General features: G+C 40.2%; 1 protein-coding gene across 4 annotated transcripts in view; it reads left to right on the top strand.

Annotated features, from left to right (window-relative positions):
* The first annotated feature begins 308 nt into the window (after positions 1–308).
* Positions 309–19,946, top strand: part of sema6e (sema domain, transmembrane domain (TM), and cytoplasmic domain, (semaphorin) 6E) — a 222,010-nt gene continuing 202,372 nt past the window's right edge. For 3 of the 4 annotated variants that reach the window (XM_012879132.3, XM_021324749.2, XM_021324734.2), the window contains exon 1: positions 309–541. The gene's annotated coding sequence lies outside the window, so the exon portion shown is untranslated. The remainder of the gene's footprint in view (positions 542–19,946) is intronic. The other variant, XM_021324751.2, reaches the window with a different exon arrangement.

The raw sequence follows: 19,946 nt of genomic DNA, 5'->3' as shown, positions 1-19,946 counted from the left end.
ACAACATGACTTGTAATCCCTCTTTGTGGGCTTTACACAGATCTAATTTCTTCCATGAGGTCAAACTGAGTTTGTGTACACCGTGCTTCGCTCTGATTGGCTCCTCGGGTTTACAGTTGTATTGATGCCCAGGCGTTCAACATCTGGAAGAAAGGTGAGCCTTGCCGCTGGCAGCTTCTAGTGTCGATGCTCGCAGCCAATCGCAGCGGAGAGCCGTTTTTGAAAGCGCTTTATGATTGGTTGGAACTCTTGTCACTCAGAAACGAGTGGGCGTGGCCTGTGCTGCCGCCGAACTGTTGTGATTTCCAGTCGGACTGGCTCCAGTCCTGTCACGGCAGTGTGGGGCGCCTCCTCTCCGCGCTTGCGCTGCGCTCTGGGAATACTAACTAATTTTTTTTTCTCCGAAAACCACCAGCATCTACCCTGACGCCTCTTCTTTTTGTTTCCTCCTTAATGCGGCTTGCTCTCGTGTCTGCGACCTTACAAGAAAGACCGCAACGTCGGTTTGTTGCCACAGTGGAAGTGCCGTGGAAAGAGTCAGGTAAGAGCTGCCTGGTTTTCCCGTTGCGCACCGAGCGGCGCTGTCTCAGCTGTGCTGACTTTGCTCATTAAGACTCTGGGGATGCTCTAAGTTTGCACAGAGCAGCGCGCTGGACGCGTCCACTGCTAACGAACAACGTTACAGCCTTAAATCGTTGTTGCCCTCTCGCTCAGTTTAAGTCTCTTTATTTATTTATTTTTCTTTTGCGCCTGAACTTGGGTTGCAGAATGTATGCAACGCCTCTCCCAGCTGGCGTGTAGACTTTTGAAAGCCTCTTTAAATGATTTTCTAACCAATGCATTGTTTTGGTGCCTGCATTTATTTTCATTTCCCCCCCCCCTGTTGCAGCAATAATAGTCTCTGTAAGTTGCTGAAACCATGTCTCGACGAGCGGCGCTGTGCCCGGGACACTGTTATGATCCAGGCAGCTGTTTGGCTTTTTCTCCAGAGAAAGCGTCAAGTTGTGCAAAAAAACAAAACAAAAGGGAGTCCTGCCAATAAAAGGTGGACATATCAGTCTGGCAGAACGCGATCGTTGCGTAACTGTTTTATGTTGTACTGAAAGCGAACCTTTCCCTCCCACCTCGCCTACATTTAGCCTCTTAAATCATCCTTACTCCAGCTGCAGTTTGGTCCCGATGCCAGAATCTCTGAGGGGAAGCGGTGAGCTCATTGTTCTAATCTAACAGGTTTCTGCTTCTGCACGCACACTTAAACAGCACCCCCCCTCTCTTTTTTTTTTATTTTTGCTGTTGTTCTGGCTAAAATGAACAAAAGGATTTGAAAATTTTCTGTATTATCTTTTTTTTTTCGTTCGCCCTTGTGATTCCTCGAAGACCCCGGTGGTTGTTTATCTTGAAGTAGATGCTTGGCAGTTGCTCCCCGCAGGAACACGGCTCTTTGATTTGTCTCAGCCTGTTGTGCATTAGGGGGGCTCATCTCCCTCCGTGGGTTTTTAGTTTCTGCTGAGGCTAAGAACAATTCAGCAGTAAATGCATCTCGCCCTTGCGCAACAGGGACTAACCTCATCACGACTTAAATTTCCAACATTTGTCCTCGTTTCTGACCCAAAAGCACTCCCCTGGCAAAAGTTTTCCAGACATTTGGCAATAATTATTATTATTTTTTTCAACTTTGACCTGGTTGAGCTGTGTTGGCTCTTACGTTTTGATTATCTGGTCAGATGTCTGAGTGCTGTCCATGTGGTCACATCTTGTGACTTTCTTTGGTTTGGCTTTGTCGCCATCCTCTCAGCTGCAGCAGTGACTTTGCAGGATGGGGAGGGGGGCCCAGTGGCTCTCATGGATTGCCTTTTCTTTTTTTTTTTTCCTTTTGCCTCACTTGTCCAATGACTTTGCACTCTTTTGCTGCTCTGAGAGTATTGCAGCGTGGTTTCAGCTTATTCTATTTGACATGTAGCCGGCGTGTTGACAAGTAGGAGTGCTGCTTCCGTGCAGGGCGAGTGGGATGCTCCCGTGTTGGCCTGATTCTCAACCAGCAGGTCTGTCTGTGCTCCCACTCGCACTATGAATAGTGCAGACCCATCTACATTCAGCCCTCGTTGGTGCTGGCTGTTAACGCTGCCTGTCGGGCGACCCCTGTTTGTTTTCTCCGTCGCTTTACGCACATAATCATTAGGCAAAATATCTTTCGGCTGACAGATGAGTTGGTCATAAATGTGAGAAAGTGCCAAGTACCCCGCGTTGCCTTCATTCCTCATCACGGCTCAGAATTGCCTTCTCTTCTTCCAGCTTTTATTCCCCCCCCCACCCCCGAGCCCTGATTGGTTTGTTGCTTAGTTAGCGTGGTTAATGGCGCATTTAGCGCCGTGTGTAATTTTATTTCCGATTTCCATTTTATCGTTTGCTTTTAGTTTGAAATGACGGACCCTATATGTGCGGGTGGCGTCCTCCTAATGGTCCTCGGGGTAATGACGGTTGAAATGGGCTTCTAACCGGCGGCTGAGAGCTCTGGCCCTGCGGGGACATTCAGCTTGACTATTTTCATCATCAAGACGAAGTGTTCAGTAACCGGACATAAACGGGGAACACTCCCACTTCTTTTGCAGCTTTGATCAGTCGAAAAAGGAAAAGGGGGGGGGGGGAAGCAATATTTCAGTGGAATGGATGAAGACGCATTATATTTTCTCCCCAGGTGCACTTGAAGTTGTTGAATAGCTGCACTCATCCTCATTTGCACGCCGTTCTGTGCTCAGAGGAACTTAAGGGCGTCGGAGGATGGATACCGGGCTGTTGTGGTGCCACCTTAACAACAGTGATTTGTCTGAAGTGTCTCGTATCTCTGAGCACCATCTGCAACTGTTGGGTGTCTAAAAGACGGGTTGGTGCAATGCCGTGCTTCAGGAAGCAACAGTTAACCAACCCCCCCCCTCTCCACCCCGCCGCTTCATCCACAACATATGGGACTTTGTTTGGCCCTGCACCTGAGAGCGGCACCGGTCTGTGACACCTCATATTTCATTTTGATAATGGCTGGTTACCCGTGGCAACAGGGCTGCCAGGGAGAGCCTTGCTTCTTGAAGGGCACGGGAGGAAAGAGAGCAGGTGGGTGGGATGTGGGGATGTGCACTTCAAGGGTTTTTTTTTTTTTTTTTTTTCCCCACTCTCAGCGTCTCCACCCTTTCCTGGCTGGTTGTGTTGTAACCAGCGAAGGGTGTGGGACCCCTGGGGAGTGAATTATTACCTGTCAGCCCAGCGAGCGCCCCGCCATCCATAATCCCAGGCTGACACAGCACAGGCCGGTTGGGGTTATCTGCTGAGACCACCGGGCCTTGGCCTCAAGGTCTGGCCCTGTTGAGGGCACAGCTGGGAAGAAATCGCATTAACATGTTGCATCAGGTGGAACAAATGCACAGTTTCATGCCTTATGCAGCGTGGCACGCGGCTCCTCCATCATCGTTCCGCCGGATGTAGATCTGCTCCAGCAACTGGAAGGAAGCAACTTCTTTTCTTTGCCTTGGAGTTTTTCGTTTTTGCTGAGCTGGTGCTCTAAAAATCAGGCGCGCTAATAAACCTTGGAGATTCAAAGTTCATTTATAGATTGCCTTTGGCACAGATGTAATGGATGGTGCCAGTTTTGTTGCATCCTCCTCACTGTTATTGGTGCAGGCTGCTGGATTTTTTTTTTTTTTTTTAAAAGCGAACACAGCACTGACAGTCAGCACGTCCCTTCAGTGCAACCTAAAGCCTTGGCGGAGTTGTAATTACATTTGATTCCAAAAACAGGCGTGTAGCTTTATCCCTCCTGTGGTCCTGGTGTGGGTTTCTCCTACACTGGAAATTACAGTCGAGCTGATGAGCGTGTAAATTACGGGAGGAAAACTTCAGAGTTCAGTGAAAGGCTAGAGGGCCGACATGGAGAGAGAGGCTGAACGTGGCGGACCACAAAATGGACAAGTGACAGACCTCGCTCCGTCCATCCAGACTGGCTGTCTTTTTGTGGTTTTTTTGCCAGGCCGTTCTTCTGAAACATTAACCCCTTGTCAAACATGGAGTTGGGTTTTGCTTGCCAAACCGCCGAGGCCACAAGCAGCGAGCAGGAACACTTCACGGCTGTTTGGTTAAGCGCTTCATGGAGAACAGTGGACGGAGTCCAGCAATTAGAGGGGAGGATATAACCCGAAGCTTTTGCAAAATCAGTAGATTCCCCAAGATTTATAATTCTACGGCTGAGAGGTACTGCTGGCCAATAAAAGTAGATTTAGGAATCGAAAGCTGCTCCGCCATTTCTGAAGTTGTTATTCTCTTTTGACTCACGTTAATGTTTAGACATGTCTTGTTTTGCAGGAACAAGGCTGGAGTAATACCTGTTGACTCAGGGTTTGGTCTCCCAACACTCCCAAATCAGTTGGCCTTTTTAATGAGAGCACACTCTTTCACTCTAATTTAATCACGTGCATTAGAGGATGCATCATCGACTCGCTAGGTAGCATTGAAATAATCCATTCATTCGCTATAGCCACCTAATCCTTGCTGGTTGTTGGGGGGGGGATGTAGCCTCTCTATTGCAACCTGGTTGGGTACGGACAGTCAATTTCTTCTTTGTCTAAAGTGCTTCACAGTAGGGCGAGTTAAATTACTGTTGTTCCTTTTAGCTGCTAGTAATGGAAAAATATTCAACAGTTTGACTAAAGATGAAATCCCAGCTGGGCTGTCTGTACAGCTGAAGAAACAATGGTGTAAACTTTTATCTGCAGCTTTAGGTGTTTTGTGTAACTTCATATTGCATCATTCCATATTTGAGGGGGGGCACTTGTCCCTTTCGGTAGGCTTACTAACCATTACAACATGATTTCATTGCAGCTTTCTCTGCAGATCAGGGCATGGAATCCATCTTTTTCTTTTCGGCTTGTTTTCCTAAAATCAATTAACAAAGACACGGCAGGTTGGACTTTCCATCTAAATGCCATTTAAACTTCCTTGTAAATGTATTTGCGCTCCTTGAGATTTTTTCCACTGTTTGCCACATTCCAAGCACAGATTTCCGTGTATTTTACTTGGATTTACTGTTAAAGAGCAACACAAGAAGTAGCGTATGGTGTGTAGCATGATAAATGGTGAATGGTGTATGAATACTTTTATAAGATAGGGGCGAATATTTTTAAATACTTATAAATAATCATTACAGGCTGTAAATACTCTAGGACCACTTTTTCAGCACTGCAATTTTTCGATCATCTTCCTTTTGTTCTCCATGCTATTTTCACTAAATGTGTCTAATTTGTGAATTTACTTTTTATATAAGCAGCACTATATGGAAAAAGTATATTTCATACGTTTTTTTTTCACAGCATATTAGTTTCAGTGCATCATGCTTTTTTTAGCGCTCATTTCCATCCTTATTGCTGAGTGTTTTTCTGCGCTTCATTTCACTGAGATTGGCTCTCAATCAAACAGTGTGGGCGGCACAGTAACGATCCTTTTTTCTTGGATTTACAATTTGTGAAGTTTTCTTTTGGGTTAGTGAAGTTATTTTGTTTGCCAGTTCAGCTACTGTGGCTATCACAACTTTGTACTAACAGCCCGGTTACTCTCCTGCGCGCCCCCTAACAAACTGCTGTTTCTTCTGGAGGAAATGTAACCATCCATCTTTGTGCCAGAGGCTATTTCTCTGGAAAAAAAGAATCCCTACCAGACACCAGCAGCCTATCGTCCCATCTTTTATTTGGTGTATGCTCTCTGAATGAACATTGAGTCTGTTTGTTATCGCTGCTTGTCACTAAGATTTTGAACATGCTGAATGTAGCTGGTGATACACCAATCAATCTAACATTGATCCTGAATGGTAATTTTTTTGCCCCTTTGATTGTCTGTGATTCGCAGATTAAACATTGAAAAATCTTTTTTGTCCATATTTAATAAATAGATAAAAATTAGGGGTGTAACGGTACACTGTAATAGAACTAACTGGAGATTTGGTTTGATTTATTTTTAAGTTAATGAAGGATAAGCGGGTATAGACACTGATGGATGGAATATACAAAAATAAAACCACTTGAAGAAGATCAGTGTTGTTTTATGATTAGTAATAAGACTGTTAAGATATTTGAGAATAAAATCAGCTTTAAAAAACTTTGTTTTGATATTTAGACAATCCAGTGGACAAGTTGTACTTGAATGGAACATAAAAGTGTCGCTGTTGGGGAAATCCTCTCTGGTCAGAAGGACCTTTAACAGCGGTACCAGTGTGTCATCGCATCTTATATGCTGTGCATCGTTTTAGACTGGCTCAATGCTGGACTGATATCTATTTGTCTTATTTTTAAGTATCGGTGATGTTCAAATCCGGCTTGACGTAATTCCAACTCTTACTGCTGCTGGATCAGCTGATGTAACGTTTTAGTTCAGTCCACTTTTCTTTCTCCACTGCAATTGTAAGAGAAACCTTAGAGATGGCTGGAAGTCCCGTCTGTTTTGTTTTGTTGTCACCTTTTAAAGCCGCGATACAGAACGTTGTGCTTGGCACACTTGGTTCCACACATAACCGGTCTGTATGCGTTAAGGTATAAAGCGGCGCTGTATTTGTTGGGTACATTTAGTGCCTATTGAACCAACTGCTCTATACTGGGTATTTTGTACTGTTTCACTCCTAATAAAAACTGAGAACTCCCACCAATTTTGGGCTTGAAATAGAGCAACAAACAACATGTGCTTTGATGCTTTTTAAATTGATGAAATTTAGCATGTGGTGACCGATGCTTTCATGCATAAATGGTGGTTCAAACTGCATTCCCAATCAGGCAATCTATGGCTCATTTTTAGTTGTTGAAATAAAAGAAAGTGTCCACATGTAGGTTTCAATGGCAGGACTAAGTCAATTTTATATACGTCTATTTAAAACGTCCGAGGTTGACCAAAGTGTCTTTTGCAAATAGGATATACGGGATTCTGCAAATAAAATCAGACGAAAAGAGAACACAATTGAAATGGCACTAATAAAATATAATTAAACATACGGTAGAAATGAAATAAAAAAAACTGTCCCAAATCAGTTTAGTTTTAATGCCAAAAAATTCAAATGAGTTTTAAGAGTGTTTAGAAAGTATCAGTACTGTTCCAGAGTGTCGTTACATCACTGGTGACTCAGAGTACCTACAATGGACATACGACTTTGTGGACAGGTGGACCGTCTCCTGAATAATTCGGGGAAACCATGGATTCCCACCCCACTGACACCTGTAATCATCCATGGAACTGACATTGAGGTAGTGGACTCTTATAAATACCGGGGTATTCGCCTGAACAATAAGCTGGACCGGAGTCACAACGCTGATGCTCTTTACAGGAAGGGTCAGAGCACACGCTACCGGCTAAGGAGATCTTTTGGAGTGCATTGGATGCTTCTGAGGAACTCTTTGGCTCTGCGGTGGCATCAGCCATCTTATGTTTAGTATGCTGAAGCAGTAGCTTATCTATAGCTGAGGGGAAACGGTTAGGTAAGCTGATCAGGGAGGTCAGCTTTTTGCTTGTGAGCTCAGTCAGTGACAGACCGCTGCATCCTAAATGCACAAAGGAGCCTTATCTCAGATTCTTCTTCCCAGCGACTCTTAGACTTTATAACCATCACTGCTCCCAACAAACTCAGTGTTTACATCCTAGATTTTTTTGGAATATTTTGGTGCTTGGTGTTTTGCATACATATACCAGTTGTATGCTACTCTAATTTCTTGAGTATGCTATTTTTAATAAACGTATGGTTTTATTCTGATGTTGTAAATCTGCCATTTGCTGCTGGGACACCTGAATGTCTCCATTGTGGATCAATAAAGGATCGTTCTAATCTATTTTGTTTTAGGTGTAGGTGTATTATTTGTTATGACGTTGCCGTTTTGAGAGATTATATAGATTTTGGAATGGGATTGAGATCTAATGTTTCTTTGAAATCAGGCCAAATGGAAATATCTATAGGCAGAACAGAAATGGGGAGAGAGCAAACCCGTGTGGTCCCCCCCATGTGAAGGAAGCTGTTTGTGTTAAGTCCTTGGCAAAAGTTGGAAAAAATGGAAATTATCAGGTTAGCTTCAAAGAAAGTCATTTTGCCAGGAATTGCCTGATATATACATCTCCAAATGTAATAAAAAAAAACTTTGTTTTTGCTCTCAGTTCAAGTTAATTGTTCAAACTTTCTTTTCAGACGGTTTGATTTTAGTTTAGGACTTGGAAGGTTGGATGCATGCCTGAGCTGCTGCTTTGTGCAGCTTTAAGATAAGAAAAAAAGCTTCCATCCAAAGGCTTGTGTTTAAAGCAGGTAATTTTGGTAATTTTCATCAAGAAACTGCTTCATTGGAACCAGGAGCATTAAATACACCAATCAGGAAATAATGACAAATAAAATTAGAGCTCCTACCTGTTAGTTTTTCCACCATCAGGTTTTTAATCCCTGAAATATCAAAACATTATGACAGAAACTCAGTGATGTTTTTTTTTTTGTTCTGTCAGACAGCTGCAAAAAGCAATACACTTTCTTTCTGGTTCTTCCTGTGGTGAATGCTGCCTGCTTCTGTGTTATTCAGTTGATGATGCAAATACAAATAAAAATGGGAGAGTATTTTGGTTTAAAAACAACAACTTGATTTTATTATTATTTTTTTTTTACTTTTCCTGCATTATATAAGCACTGATTAGTAACAAAATAAACATTAGATTCAGCTCTTGATTAAAGCCTTTAAGAAAAACTTGATTAATTAGCAGTATACACAGAGAATAAAAGTCCAATCATAACTGTTAATTAACAATAAATGTAGTCAATTTTGAAACATGGCGATTCTAGAAGTAATGTTTTAACCACAGAGGAAAGTTTCAAGGTAAAGTCACTTTTTAATAAATAATACTTTTAATTACATTTAATTATTGCTAATTGCAACGTAAACAAGGCTTTTTGAAACAATTGGTGCTTGAATGAGGCCCTTTTGTTGGAGGACATAGCTTTATGAGTAATTAAAGGTTAAAGAAATTGGCTTAGGTAATTATTTTGGAAAGTACCATAATATTTTTATAGCTTTATAGCAAAATGGTTATAAATGTATGTAAATATTATGACAGCCTCAATCATTGTTGACAGGACAAACTGTAGGTGAAAATTTTTCCTATATTGACACTGCAAAATTTAACAATATTTTCTTCTCGTTTCTTTTTTCTGGTTTGTCTAAAGCATTTTTGTTTATTATGCAAAGCGGGGCAAGTATGCAGTTTTTTTTTTTGTTTTTTTTTTTTACTATAAAAGCAATTCTGAGTTGTGGTCATGTATTATTGTTGATTATTGCAAAATGAGAATTTTTACGGCCCTGAAAGGTGAAATGAAGCAGGAAATTAAAAAACCTAAGATAAGCGCTTCTCTTATTTTCTCATATTTATTCAAAGCTGCTTGGTTGACCTGGTAAGATCCCATTGTACCCCAGCCCTGCTGTTCACACATTTAACCGACAGGTATTCATAACTTTAATTTCAGTGTCCCCCACCCCCAGGCACTTTAAGATGTCTTTTGAAAATTAAAGGGGTAATCTCTCCGTAGTGCAGCATGATGCCTTTACTTTATCTCTGACTTCTCACGACCGGTAGAAATCCTTTTTTGAAATATTGATCCTGTCTCTCCTTCATACTTTGAGGGAATAAGTCCAAATTTGGAAGTTTTATCCGTTGAATTAGTTCCTCTGGATATTCGGACAGAACTCCCAAGCCTTTCTGTTTCATTTGACTTAATTGAATTTTCAGATCACCTTTTTGATCTTACCTAGAGCGTGCCGAATTCAGAAATAAAAGCTAAACCGTGTGTGTGTGTAAAAGAAGTGGATTACATGTGTCAGTACGTTTTAGATTGATGTTGTTGTTTTCTTTCTCTCAACTGGCACTTCAGCTTGCACGCTATTAGTGTACATTTTAGTGGTCACCATATGTGCGGTGAATATTTGGCTTGGACGCCGTCTGAGATAAGTCTACTCGCCTCCACATGGCGTGGTCATTTTCCTTCATTTCTCAGAACTACAGGCTGTTTTCCATCAAACTGTGGCTATTTTTAAAGCGGTCTTTAGTGGGGTTATCGGGGGTGGGGGGTGGGGGGGGTTAAGTTAATGTCATGAATCCAAACCGGGCAGTGGTCCAATGTGAGTAAAACATACCACCCCCCCTCCTCCTCTTCTTCTCTGGTACCCTGAACTCTTCCCATTCCCATAGTATGTGTGTGTGTTGGTTTATTAACCAAGTGTTGACTCACCCCTGCAGCGATGTGTGTGGGGGAGATTGCTTTCTTGAAGTCGGTTAAAATTAGCTCCTCATATTGCACCAGGAGAGTTTTTTTTTTTTTTTTACTGTTCTGCACTGAAGGAAAGGAATAGACCCAACAGTTTCAAAGTAGTTCTTTAAATGTATAGAAAACAATCTGCTTAAGATAAAGACTTTTCAAGTGAAACAAAGTTTTTGCAATTTCTTAATCCTTAGCTCCATAAAACATCATCAGAGAAAACATGTTTGTTGTTTTTTTTATTTTTAAAATGCAGTGATTGATTTACAACTCTTGCGCTGCATTTTATTTAGTCTTTGCTGAATAATTCAGTTTAGGTTTGACTTTTCCATGTGCTACAGCTGTCAGTTAGTTTAAAGGGTTGTCTTAGAAAAGTTAAAATATGAGTTTCATAGTTCATAAGCAGTGTATGCATCATGTTTGACCAGTCTGTAGGTTGTGGTTTACCCGCTTGACATTATTTAAGATTGTCTTAAAGCTAAATGGGCATTGAAACCACTCCAGTTGGGGTTTTCCCAAATACATTAAGTTTTACAATTTCTGTTCAGTATAGAAATTTAGTTCTGTAGGGTTTAGATGTTTGGACTACAACCAGTCAAATGGAGCCCAAATCATTTGGGTTTGTTTGTTGTGCAGAATATTATAGATTTCTGCTACTTTTACCCATATAGAATAACCCTCAGTGTGGCATTAATGTCAGCAGGTTGTTTAATGAGGTAGAGCCCACAGTTGGCTGCTTACCAGATAAACTGCTTCTACCTTTCCAACTGTGCTTTGTAAAACTGTAGCAACAAGTAGTGGTTGACACTCCTTTAGTTTCCACGTTATCTTGTAAAAATGGGACTGAAATTGGTTCCAAACAGCCTCATTTCTTTTCTTCTTAGGAACGTATGGCTGCCGTTATTCAGCCATTGTATAGCTGACTAACAAACAGCTGAAGAAAACTGTAATCAGCCTGATTTTTTCTCCTGCATCTTTTTGCAAAGGTCTATAAACAGAAGGAGGAGTCTAATATAAATCATTGGTGGATATGAAAATATAACTTTGTAAAAAATGTGCTTACTTTGAAACCAGAAACCTGCCATCTCCTCCTTCACTGCCTCTAAGTTTGTCACGGAAAGCCACACTAAACTGCAAATGGATTGTGCTTTTATGAGAAACCCATCACGTCAGCAAGAAATATTCTCTTTAGTTGCTACAATATCTCACCTCTATTATAAACAAGAATATAGAATATATATAAACTGTCAATTGTCATGCCAAGGTCCCCATAGGGGAAAAAAGGAAAAGAGGGTTATCATTGCTATAATGACTAATTTCAGGTTATGGACGCATAAACGGATTTACGGCTCTAAAGTTCATACTCTGCGTGGTTCTGCTCGAGGTTTCTTTCTCTTTAAAGGGGAGTTTTCCTCAGCTGTTGCTACATAGATGTTCGGTATGAAGCCTTACTGCAAAGTTAGCGACACAATGCAAGCGACTGTCCACGGTCACTTCATGCTCATCCAGGAGGAGAGAATGCTGCGAATCAATGACTTGATACAGTCTGCTGGGTGTCCTTAGAAAACCTTTAACCCCACTGTGTGCATGATTAGGTTGAAGTGACTTTGTAAAGATGTAAACAACCTGATTTAAATTGCATGTACTGTGCTATTTTTAAGACTAGATTTTTCTAAAACTGTTAGAGATTGTTGTTTTCATGGATATTTTTGTGGTCTTGTGAATGTGATTATGGAAAGTAATGGGACACATTGTTACTGAAGGTTGGATCACAGTCGACAATGAAATCGGTCAAGTTGTTTTTCATGAAACTGAGGCCTAGTTTACACGTAGCAGGATATCTGGGAAAAACGAGACATTTTTGTGTGATTATACTTTTCAGCCACACATAAATTAGTCTATACATCAGTTAAAGTTGACATTGTCTTGAGTTTTATTAACTTTACATTCTAATATGGTGTTTATAAGAAACTCAACTTCTTTATCTGTCCACAAGATCGAACCTCCCGGCGCCATGGTTCATCCGTAATCGGAAGTTGTGGTCATTATGAAGGATTCTGATTGGCTGACATAAGTTTTAGTTTTGCGGTACACTGCCTCCTATGTGTCTGGCGTAATTTAAAAAAAAAAGTGCTTAGTGGCGTATTTCTGCGTATTGGTATGATTGACACTTTTCTAAAAAAAAACTCCTGTGTATGTTAACTTTAAAAATGGTGTAGGGGAGATATTCGGGTTTTTCTGTTTTTCTTTTGTTTTTCTTTAAACCCTGCTATGTGTGGAATAGGCCGGAATTGGATTGAAGCTGTGAAGCTCCATGCATTTAAACAGGTTCAGCCTTTGCTGATAGATCATTCAATATAATCGTGTTTATTTGTGCTCCTGTGGTGACGTGGATGGCTGATTCATGGAACAAAACATGATCATTAATTTACCGTGAGGGTGGAAACTTGTTTTTATAAAGAGAAGTCACATAAACACAACAAAACACATCCTGTTTAACTCACATAAGATGACTGCATTTTTCCAGGGCATGGATCTATTTTTCTTTTTTCTGTTTTTTCTGCTCTTGGATCTTGCCCTCCTTATTGCCTCCTACATTCTCCCCCTTCCCTTAATCTGTCCCTGAGGGGCAGTTTCTGGTGATTGACAGCATGAATACCATACGTGTATAAACAAAAACCCAGACTACACTATTGCTTTAATGTCGCTAGTGAATGACAGGAGAATGTGACAAGAATAAGGGTGCAAACACACATTGACACTCAGGCCATGTCTGAGGCTGACAGTAGCCCTCCAGCAAAACCTTGTGCATTAGTGTTGGCCTGTAGCTCCAGGTACCAGGAGAGTGACATGTCACAAAGTCCAGTTTAAAGTCTTGGACACAAAGACAGTTCACAGGGGTTTATAGTTTTTGGAGACTGATTAAAAAAATCTGTAGTTAAAATGATGCTTGCATTATTTGCTGTTTCACAAAAATATGCTGCAAACAATCCAGAATGTTTTAGTGTTTTGTATTTATTTGCATAAATGCTGTTTTATAGACCAGTTTTACATCTATGCTGTTTCAGTTGCAAATATCACTTTTTGGTAAGTCCTCTTGTTCCTCCTTTTTTTTTTTTTTTTTTTGACATATTGGTGTGACTGCAACACCCTGGCAGCTTAATGCACAGTAAAATTTTGATCCAGCTGGATGTCATGGCATTGTTTACTTTTGCTCCTAGTTTGATTTGTCTTCAAGTCTCCCAAGTTCTGCTTGACCGAAACCCTTAAAACTATATATATATATTTTTTTTGTTGGTAGGACAACCATTTCTTTATCGTGCTTCAACAGTTTGACCAGAAGTCTTGAACTTTCTGTACCAGTGTGATCTTTTGAAATATGAATTTCTTAAAAGCTCTTTTTTTATGCTCTGTCATATTTTTTCTTAATTCCACATTTTGTTCTGCAGGCATGACTGATATCTGCAAACCACCATCACTGATCTAGGTTCACCGTGGTCTCTGACCGATCTAATTTTCAGTGTGGAATAGGATATAGAGATCCACTCATGGAGCTGCATTTTAGTTGGCAGAGTGCACTCGGATATGTTCCAAGAGCAGCAGGATTGTGCACATTGGGCACTGTGTAGCACAGATTACAACGATTTAGATATTCACACACACACACACACACACACACACACACACACACACACACACACACACACACACACACACACACTTAGTGCTAAACCTAACCCATAGCCAAGAGAAAAAAAAGAGGACCAAAAAAAAAGGTCCTCACTTTACATCAAAGTCCTTCCTTTACAAGTAAAATGCACAAAAATGTCTCACTCAGCTGCAAATACAAGAATACACACACCCGTACATGCACACACACAAAAGCTGCATGTGTGGAGATATAATTTGAATGCATATAAAGCTTTTTTTTCTGTATTTAGCACACATGCAGGGTGTTCAGATTTAAACTGGGTCTTGGCTAACTGAGTTTTATGAAGATAACTTTACAGAAAGATATATTCTGTTGCATTTCTTTCTGTTTGATTAGACAGAAATTGATTTCATAGGCCAAATTAAAAACCATGAAAAAAGTTAATGCAAACTTATCACTTTGCAATTCATTATAATGAATGCATTAACATTTCCCACAACTTTTTTACCAATAAATTTCCTTTTTGCATACCACACAATAAAATGTAAATTAGGTTTTGCACTTTAAAGGTCACAGCTACAAGTTTTTTTTATCAAAACGCAAAATTTTTCAAAAATAATACATCCACAGAACATCTTGAGTGGTGCATAATGAGAGAGAGAGAGAGAGAGAGAGAGAGAGAGAGAGAGAGAGAGAGAGGGGTAGAGGTTGTCGCTTTCCTTCTGGACAGGTACGTTAAATGCAGGCCTGTACGATTTTTTTCCAAAAATCAAAATTGCAATATATTTCAACCATAATTGCAATTTGATCTTGACTTTTCTCTGCATTAACCACAAGCAACAAAAATGGCCTGTAGATAAAGATGTTTGTAAACGAGGACTATTTGAAACAAGAGAATTGACTGTTTTTATTAATCAGAATATTACTATTCAAGAGAAGAGCTTGTTGAGTTGGACATCAATATTTGTTGAACATAAAGTGCAAAGTGAAACCAACAAACATGTCTATGTATTAAACAGTTTGACCGGTACTTAATGCTATGGTGAGATTCCTGAAGGTTTCTGGTAAAAAGTATTGATTATATAAACTCTAAAAAAAATAATACATTTAGACGGATTCTTCTTAGAAGAATTTCTTCAGGAGGAACCCGTCCAGAAGGCCAAATATTATTTTGTTTTTTCACCTGGATTTTTGTGATGCATCGGGACATATCAGATTGAGATCTCAACCTCCAAGTGCTTTTAATTTTCAGCGAAAAGAAGATTTGTTACTTGTCACATGACCTGCCCTGTCCCTCATGCTGTCTTGGAGAGAGCAGTTAAAAAAACTAGTGATTGAATTTTATGACATGAAAAGAAAGGTGCATAAAATAACTTTTTGTAACTTTGTTCTATTAACTGGAACCACACTAAAATATATTGGGAGCCAAATTATCAACTGTTTGTTATCCATGTTTAAATCCACTCGCCATGCAAATTTTAAGCAATCTTTTAAAATGACAAAAAAGAAAATGCGAATGAGGCATGTTTCACTTTGCTGGTTTGTAGTGAATTAACCGAGCTACGCAAAACATATGTTTGTAAGAAGTTGACTTTAGACATGGCTGGAAAAACCAGGAAGTAGAATTGCAAACTAGCATGGACGACATATCTAAAAAAAAAATAGAGGTTTTCAGGAATGTGTTGCTAGTTGTAATTCTTCTGTCATGACAACTAGTGTTGGCGACATTACTGGCAGTCTGGAGATGTAGAGAAAGAAATGCAATTCTCTGCATGTTATCAGAATATCTGGGAGGATGCGGACGGCGGATCAGTCATGTTAGGTAAATGTTTGCTATGTCAGAACTTATTCCGCAAATGACTTTCCATCTCCCACTTTGCGCATAAACAATTTTTTGCAAAAACTAAATCCATCTCGAGCGAGAATAATAAAAAAAAAAAAGTTTTTGCAAAATTGAGGAATTTATTTTGAATTGTGTCCTTTTCTAATACAATACTTCAAAATGTGCATAAATAAATGTTGGTGGCAAAACTGCTCTTGACAGGGAGAGTAAACATGCTGATATTAGCTTTCTTCAGCAAACTGCACCTGATTAATAGAGGATAGAGGAAGAAAATAAGAGTTTAGTTCAGAATGTAGCTGTGTTGTGTCAGATCTACATTTGAAAAGAAACGATAGCACTGTGCAGTTCAGGTGCTTAGCTTTTTGACTTCTTTAACTCCCTGTTTGCTTTCACTATGACTAAATATCTGTTCCTGTCAAGAAAAATAAATAGGAGAGTTTGGGATGTCCAAAGTGTCATTGATGAGTGAGTTAAGTGGGAGACGATCACAATACTGAAGTGGAACATGTGAAACCGATGCAGTGCAGTGTGTTTAATGATGTTTTTAGGGTTGTTTTCAGTGCATTTTAAAACTGCTGTGTTGACTTGTTTAGCATATAAATGGCTCTGATTTTCATTGAAGTATCTGACTGGGACTCTGTATTGACAATTCTACTGTTGAACCAATTCTAAGCACAGCTTTGTTCCGATAATTGGCGTTCAATCAAATCTGTTGTGCAAATGCCATTTACTGTCTAAAGGATATTATCAGTCTTTAAACTTGTACCCGCACCCCCGCAATGATCTGCATGGCTTCCCCCAGATGCTCCACTTCAGTGTTTACCGCTTTAGTCAGGGCCCCTCTGATGTGAAAACGAAATGGGTTAAAAAAATAAATAAAAAAAGTAGAAACAGACTAACTGGTGTGTGCCCGACATGTGCAGGAGACACAGGTCACTTACTGAACTGAGGCGGTCTATTCAGCAGGAAGATCTTTTTAATTAGGCTATGTTCTTTTAATTAAGCGCCCAGCGTAATGTCTGTGTCCATTTGTCACCCTGCTTTGCTCAGGCACAGCTGGTTGAAAATACCCTCTTTTGTGTCCTCACAGTTTCAGAGGTCCCTGCTTCTCATTAAATATCCTCTTTCGCTAAAATGTATTTTTTTTCCCTCCTCCCCAGCTTCTTTTTTAGATTAGCATGATAATACCCCAAAGAGGGTTAGAAAAGTGGCGAAGAGCTATTGCAGGACTGCTCATCAGATTGAACATGTTGAAGACCCTGGTTATTATCATTCTGAATGCACCATCGGTTAAACTAACAGCCTGAATTCCGACATTTATCTCCAGTGTCAGAGAATGAGTGTCAATTGCATAGGGAGCACAATGGCAAATTACAGGTTATGTCTTGCTCCTTGGAGCCTGGATTTCCCCAGTGTAATTATGCTATGCAAATGCTGCCCCCCCCCCCCCCCCCCCCCACACCACCCAGTTTCCATGATGGAAAGAAGGCTTCCCAACAGTTTGGATGTGAATTGAAACTTGAGTGAGTAAATGTATTCATTTGCACACTGGCATTGCCCACAAAACCTGAGCACATCCTCCCGTTTTCCCTTGAGCTGAGGAAAAAAAAAACGTTGAGAAGGAAAGTCTCAGCTGGAGCTTGTAGCCGTGTTTCCAGACACCGGGTCGGCTGCAGGTCAGGCCACCTTGAACCCCTCAGCTGGATTTATTGTGTCATAGGTGGACAGGGTCAGGCTACGCTCCTCCCCTCAACACAAGAACTTTGTTAGCGTCGGACACGGAGCAGACACTGGCACGACAGACAAATCCCCGTCCTTCCCTCTAAGGAGATCCCTGCAGGGGTCAGAGGTCCCGAGTTAAGGGTGGTGGCATGACCTGAATACTGATTGATTTTTTTTTTTTCTGGAGTCTTTACTAGGGGAGGGGGGGGGGGTCAAACCTCTTATCCTTACCCCCCTGTGGAGACGTGGAATAAGTGAATTTGGCACTAAGAAAAAGGAAACGCTCCTGGTCACAACTTGTTTGACTTCTCTGCTCCACTGTATACCTCAGCGGGTGTGTGTTTTCACTTTGCCTGAAACAAGATACCGGACCACATGTTTTCGCTTAACGGACAGCTGAGTGGAGAGAGAGAGCAGGAGGGGGATCTGTTTGTCATTTGGTGGGAGACCGAAGAGGCCAGACTGCAAAGTTCCTTTGGAGGATTTATTACTTGTTTAAATACAAGCCCAGGCTTGCCAATGAATGTTATTCCCATCATTTCATTAGCATAGTTCAAAGTGATTGAAATGGGACTCATCAGGTAACTATTTATAGTCAATAGGTTATTTTATTGTATGTTGTTAGAAATCACAAGGATTTAATGAATATGATTTGTTATCCCCCATAGTAAAGCAGATGTTATCTGGGGAGAAGGATGTTTGGCTTTACCTCCAGAAATAGATCTTAGAAAACCAGAAGACAAAAAAATGGAAGCGTATTTAATATAAATTGACTGGAAGTCTGAAGCCATTATGTGGTCTTTTAAGTAAAAGTTATGTGTAGTTTACACGGCATCCTTATTCATGGATGTAATGTACATTCATTTCTTCTGTTTATGTTATGCCTGGTTAACATGGCAAGTTTTAAAGTTGTCTGTTGATTTTTCAACACCTTGGAGACCCCACAAATGACAATTAAAAGAATCGTAGCTGTAACAGCTTTGGTCCTACAGTGCGCCGTGTACAGCCACACGGCAAGCATACCACACCACACATTAACAGATTTCCCTCACGGACATTTAGATGTCAGATACAAGAAATCTGGCAAAACCTCTGGAGATCAGACGTGAGTTCGGATTGAATAAACATTGGCGATGAGAACAAAGCATTTTCGAAATTTTATTTAACTAATTTTAACAGTGAAAAAAACATTACAAATAAAGAAAAGGTGTTGTTTGAAGGAGTAGAGACGGTGCAAGCGGGGGCTCTACTTGCTACACTGTGCCTTGGCAGATGCTATGTCTCCGTGTTTCCGTCACATTGCTTTCTGATTGACTACACCTCACATTTAACAGGCTATGTCCTCGTGGAAACACCCCACGTGGCAGGATATCAGGCCAAAACAATCAAACATTTTGAATATCCCCGATAAGATGTCGGAGCGGTCCAGAGAATAATAGGTACACCCTTAAGACCAGCGGAAAGGGAAGGTCAGGTCAAAAATCAGCAATTCTATCTTGCCATCTGAACCAGGTACTAGCTCTAACTTTTTTTTCCTCACATTTTATTCTTGAAGTATACATTAAGTTTAAGTTCATTATTCAGGTTTCAATTCCACATTTCAATAAGACATTAGGAAATATTATATTTCCATGTTTTCCTCTTTAAAATTACACAACATGTTGGTTTAATGGTGTCATACCTAAGGATAGCCATAGTGAGAGATCCAGGCACTTTGACTTTGAGTGCAAAAAATTCATAATTGAGTTATAAAATTAAGATTAAGAGACGTCACAGTTTCCGTATTTACTGAGCTTGATCTAGACCGTTAATCAGCAATTTACAACTACTCAGAGTTTGCTTGATCAAAAAGCCAGTAAGTTTTAATAAGTCTTGCTTCTGCTCTATAATAATTTAGTCATTGAGCTGAACACCTGTTTTCTCAGCAGACTGATTTAAAAGAATCTACGTTTAGCAAACTGACAAATATATTTAATTAAGGTTACAATAAATCTACATCTGGTTGGTTCAGTGGAGAAAGTCAGTCTAATATTTTTCAGTGGCTACAAAATCATGAATTGGGGTAAAGAAAACTGGGGAAAATAAATGAAAACAAATTTTAAAATAATTTGATTGCATTGTGTTATGTTAATAGTGCATAAGCATCCAATGCAGATTTGGGGATAATTTGCCAGAAATGACTGCAGCTTTAACAATCTATATTTATTTATCTATCTAGCTTTGGGTACTCGGGAGATTCTACTAACCTGTATAACGACCTGCAATAACAATCTAATCACTGAGGTTTCTGCATTTGTTCCTCTTCCTTTCACAGCAAACATTTCATCACTCACCTGAATGTAGCAAAAGTCACAATCAAAGTTTAACTCTGTCAGTAACTGATTATTTGCAGTTGATTAGGAGTTATTTCAAAGCTTTCTGGTTTATGAAAT

The sequence above is a fragment of the Fundulus heteroclitus genome, chromosome 3 (assembly GCF_011125445.2).
Source record: "Fundulus heteroclitus isolate FHET01 chromosome 3, MU-UCD_Fhet_4.1, whole genome shotgun sequence".
Taxonomy (NCBI): Eukaryota; Metazoa; Chordata; class Actinopteri; order Cyprinodontiformes; family Fundulidae; genus Fundulus; species Fundulus heteroclitus.
This window is presented reverse-complemented; position numbering and strand designations above follow the sequence as displayed.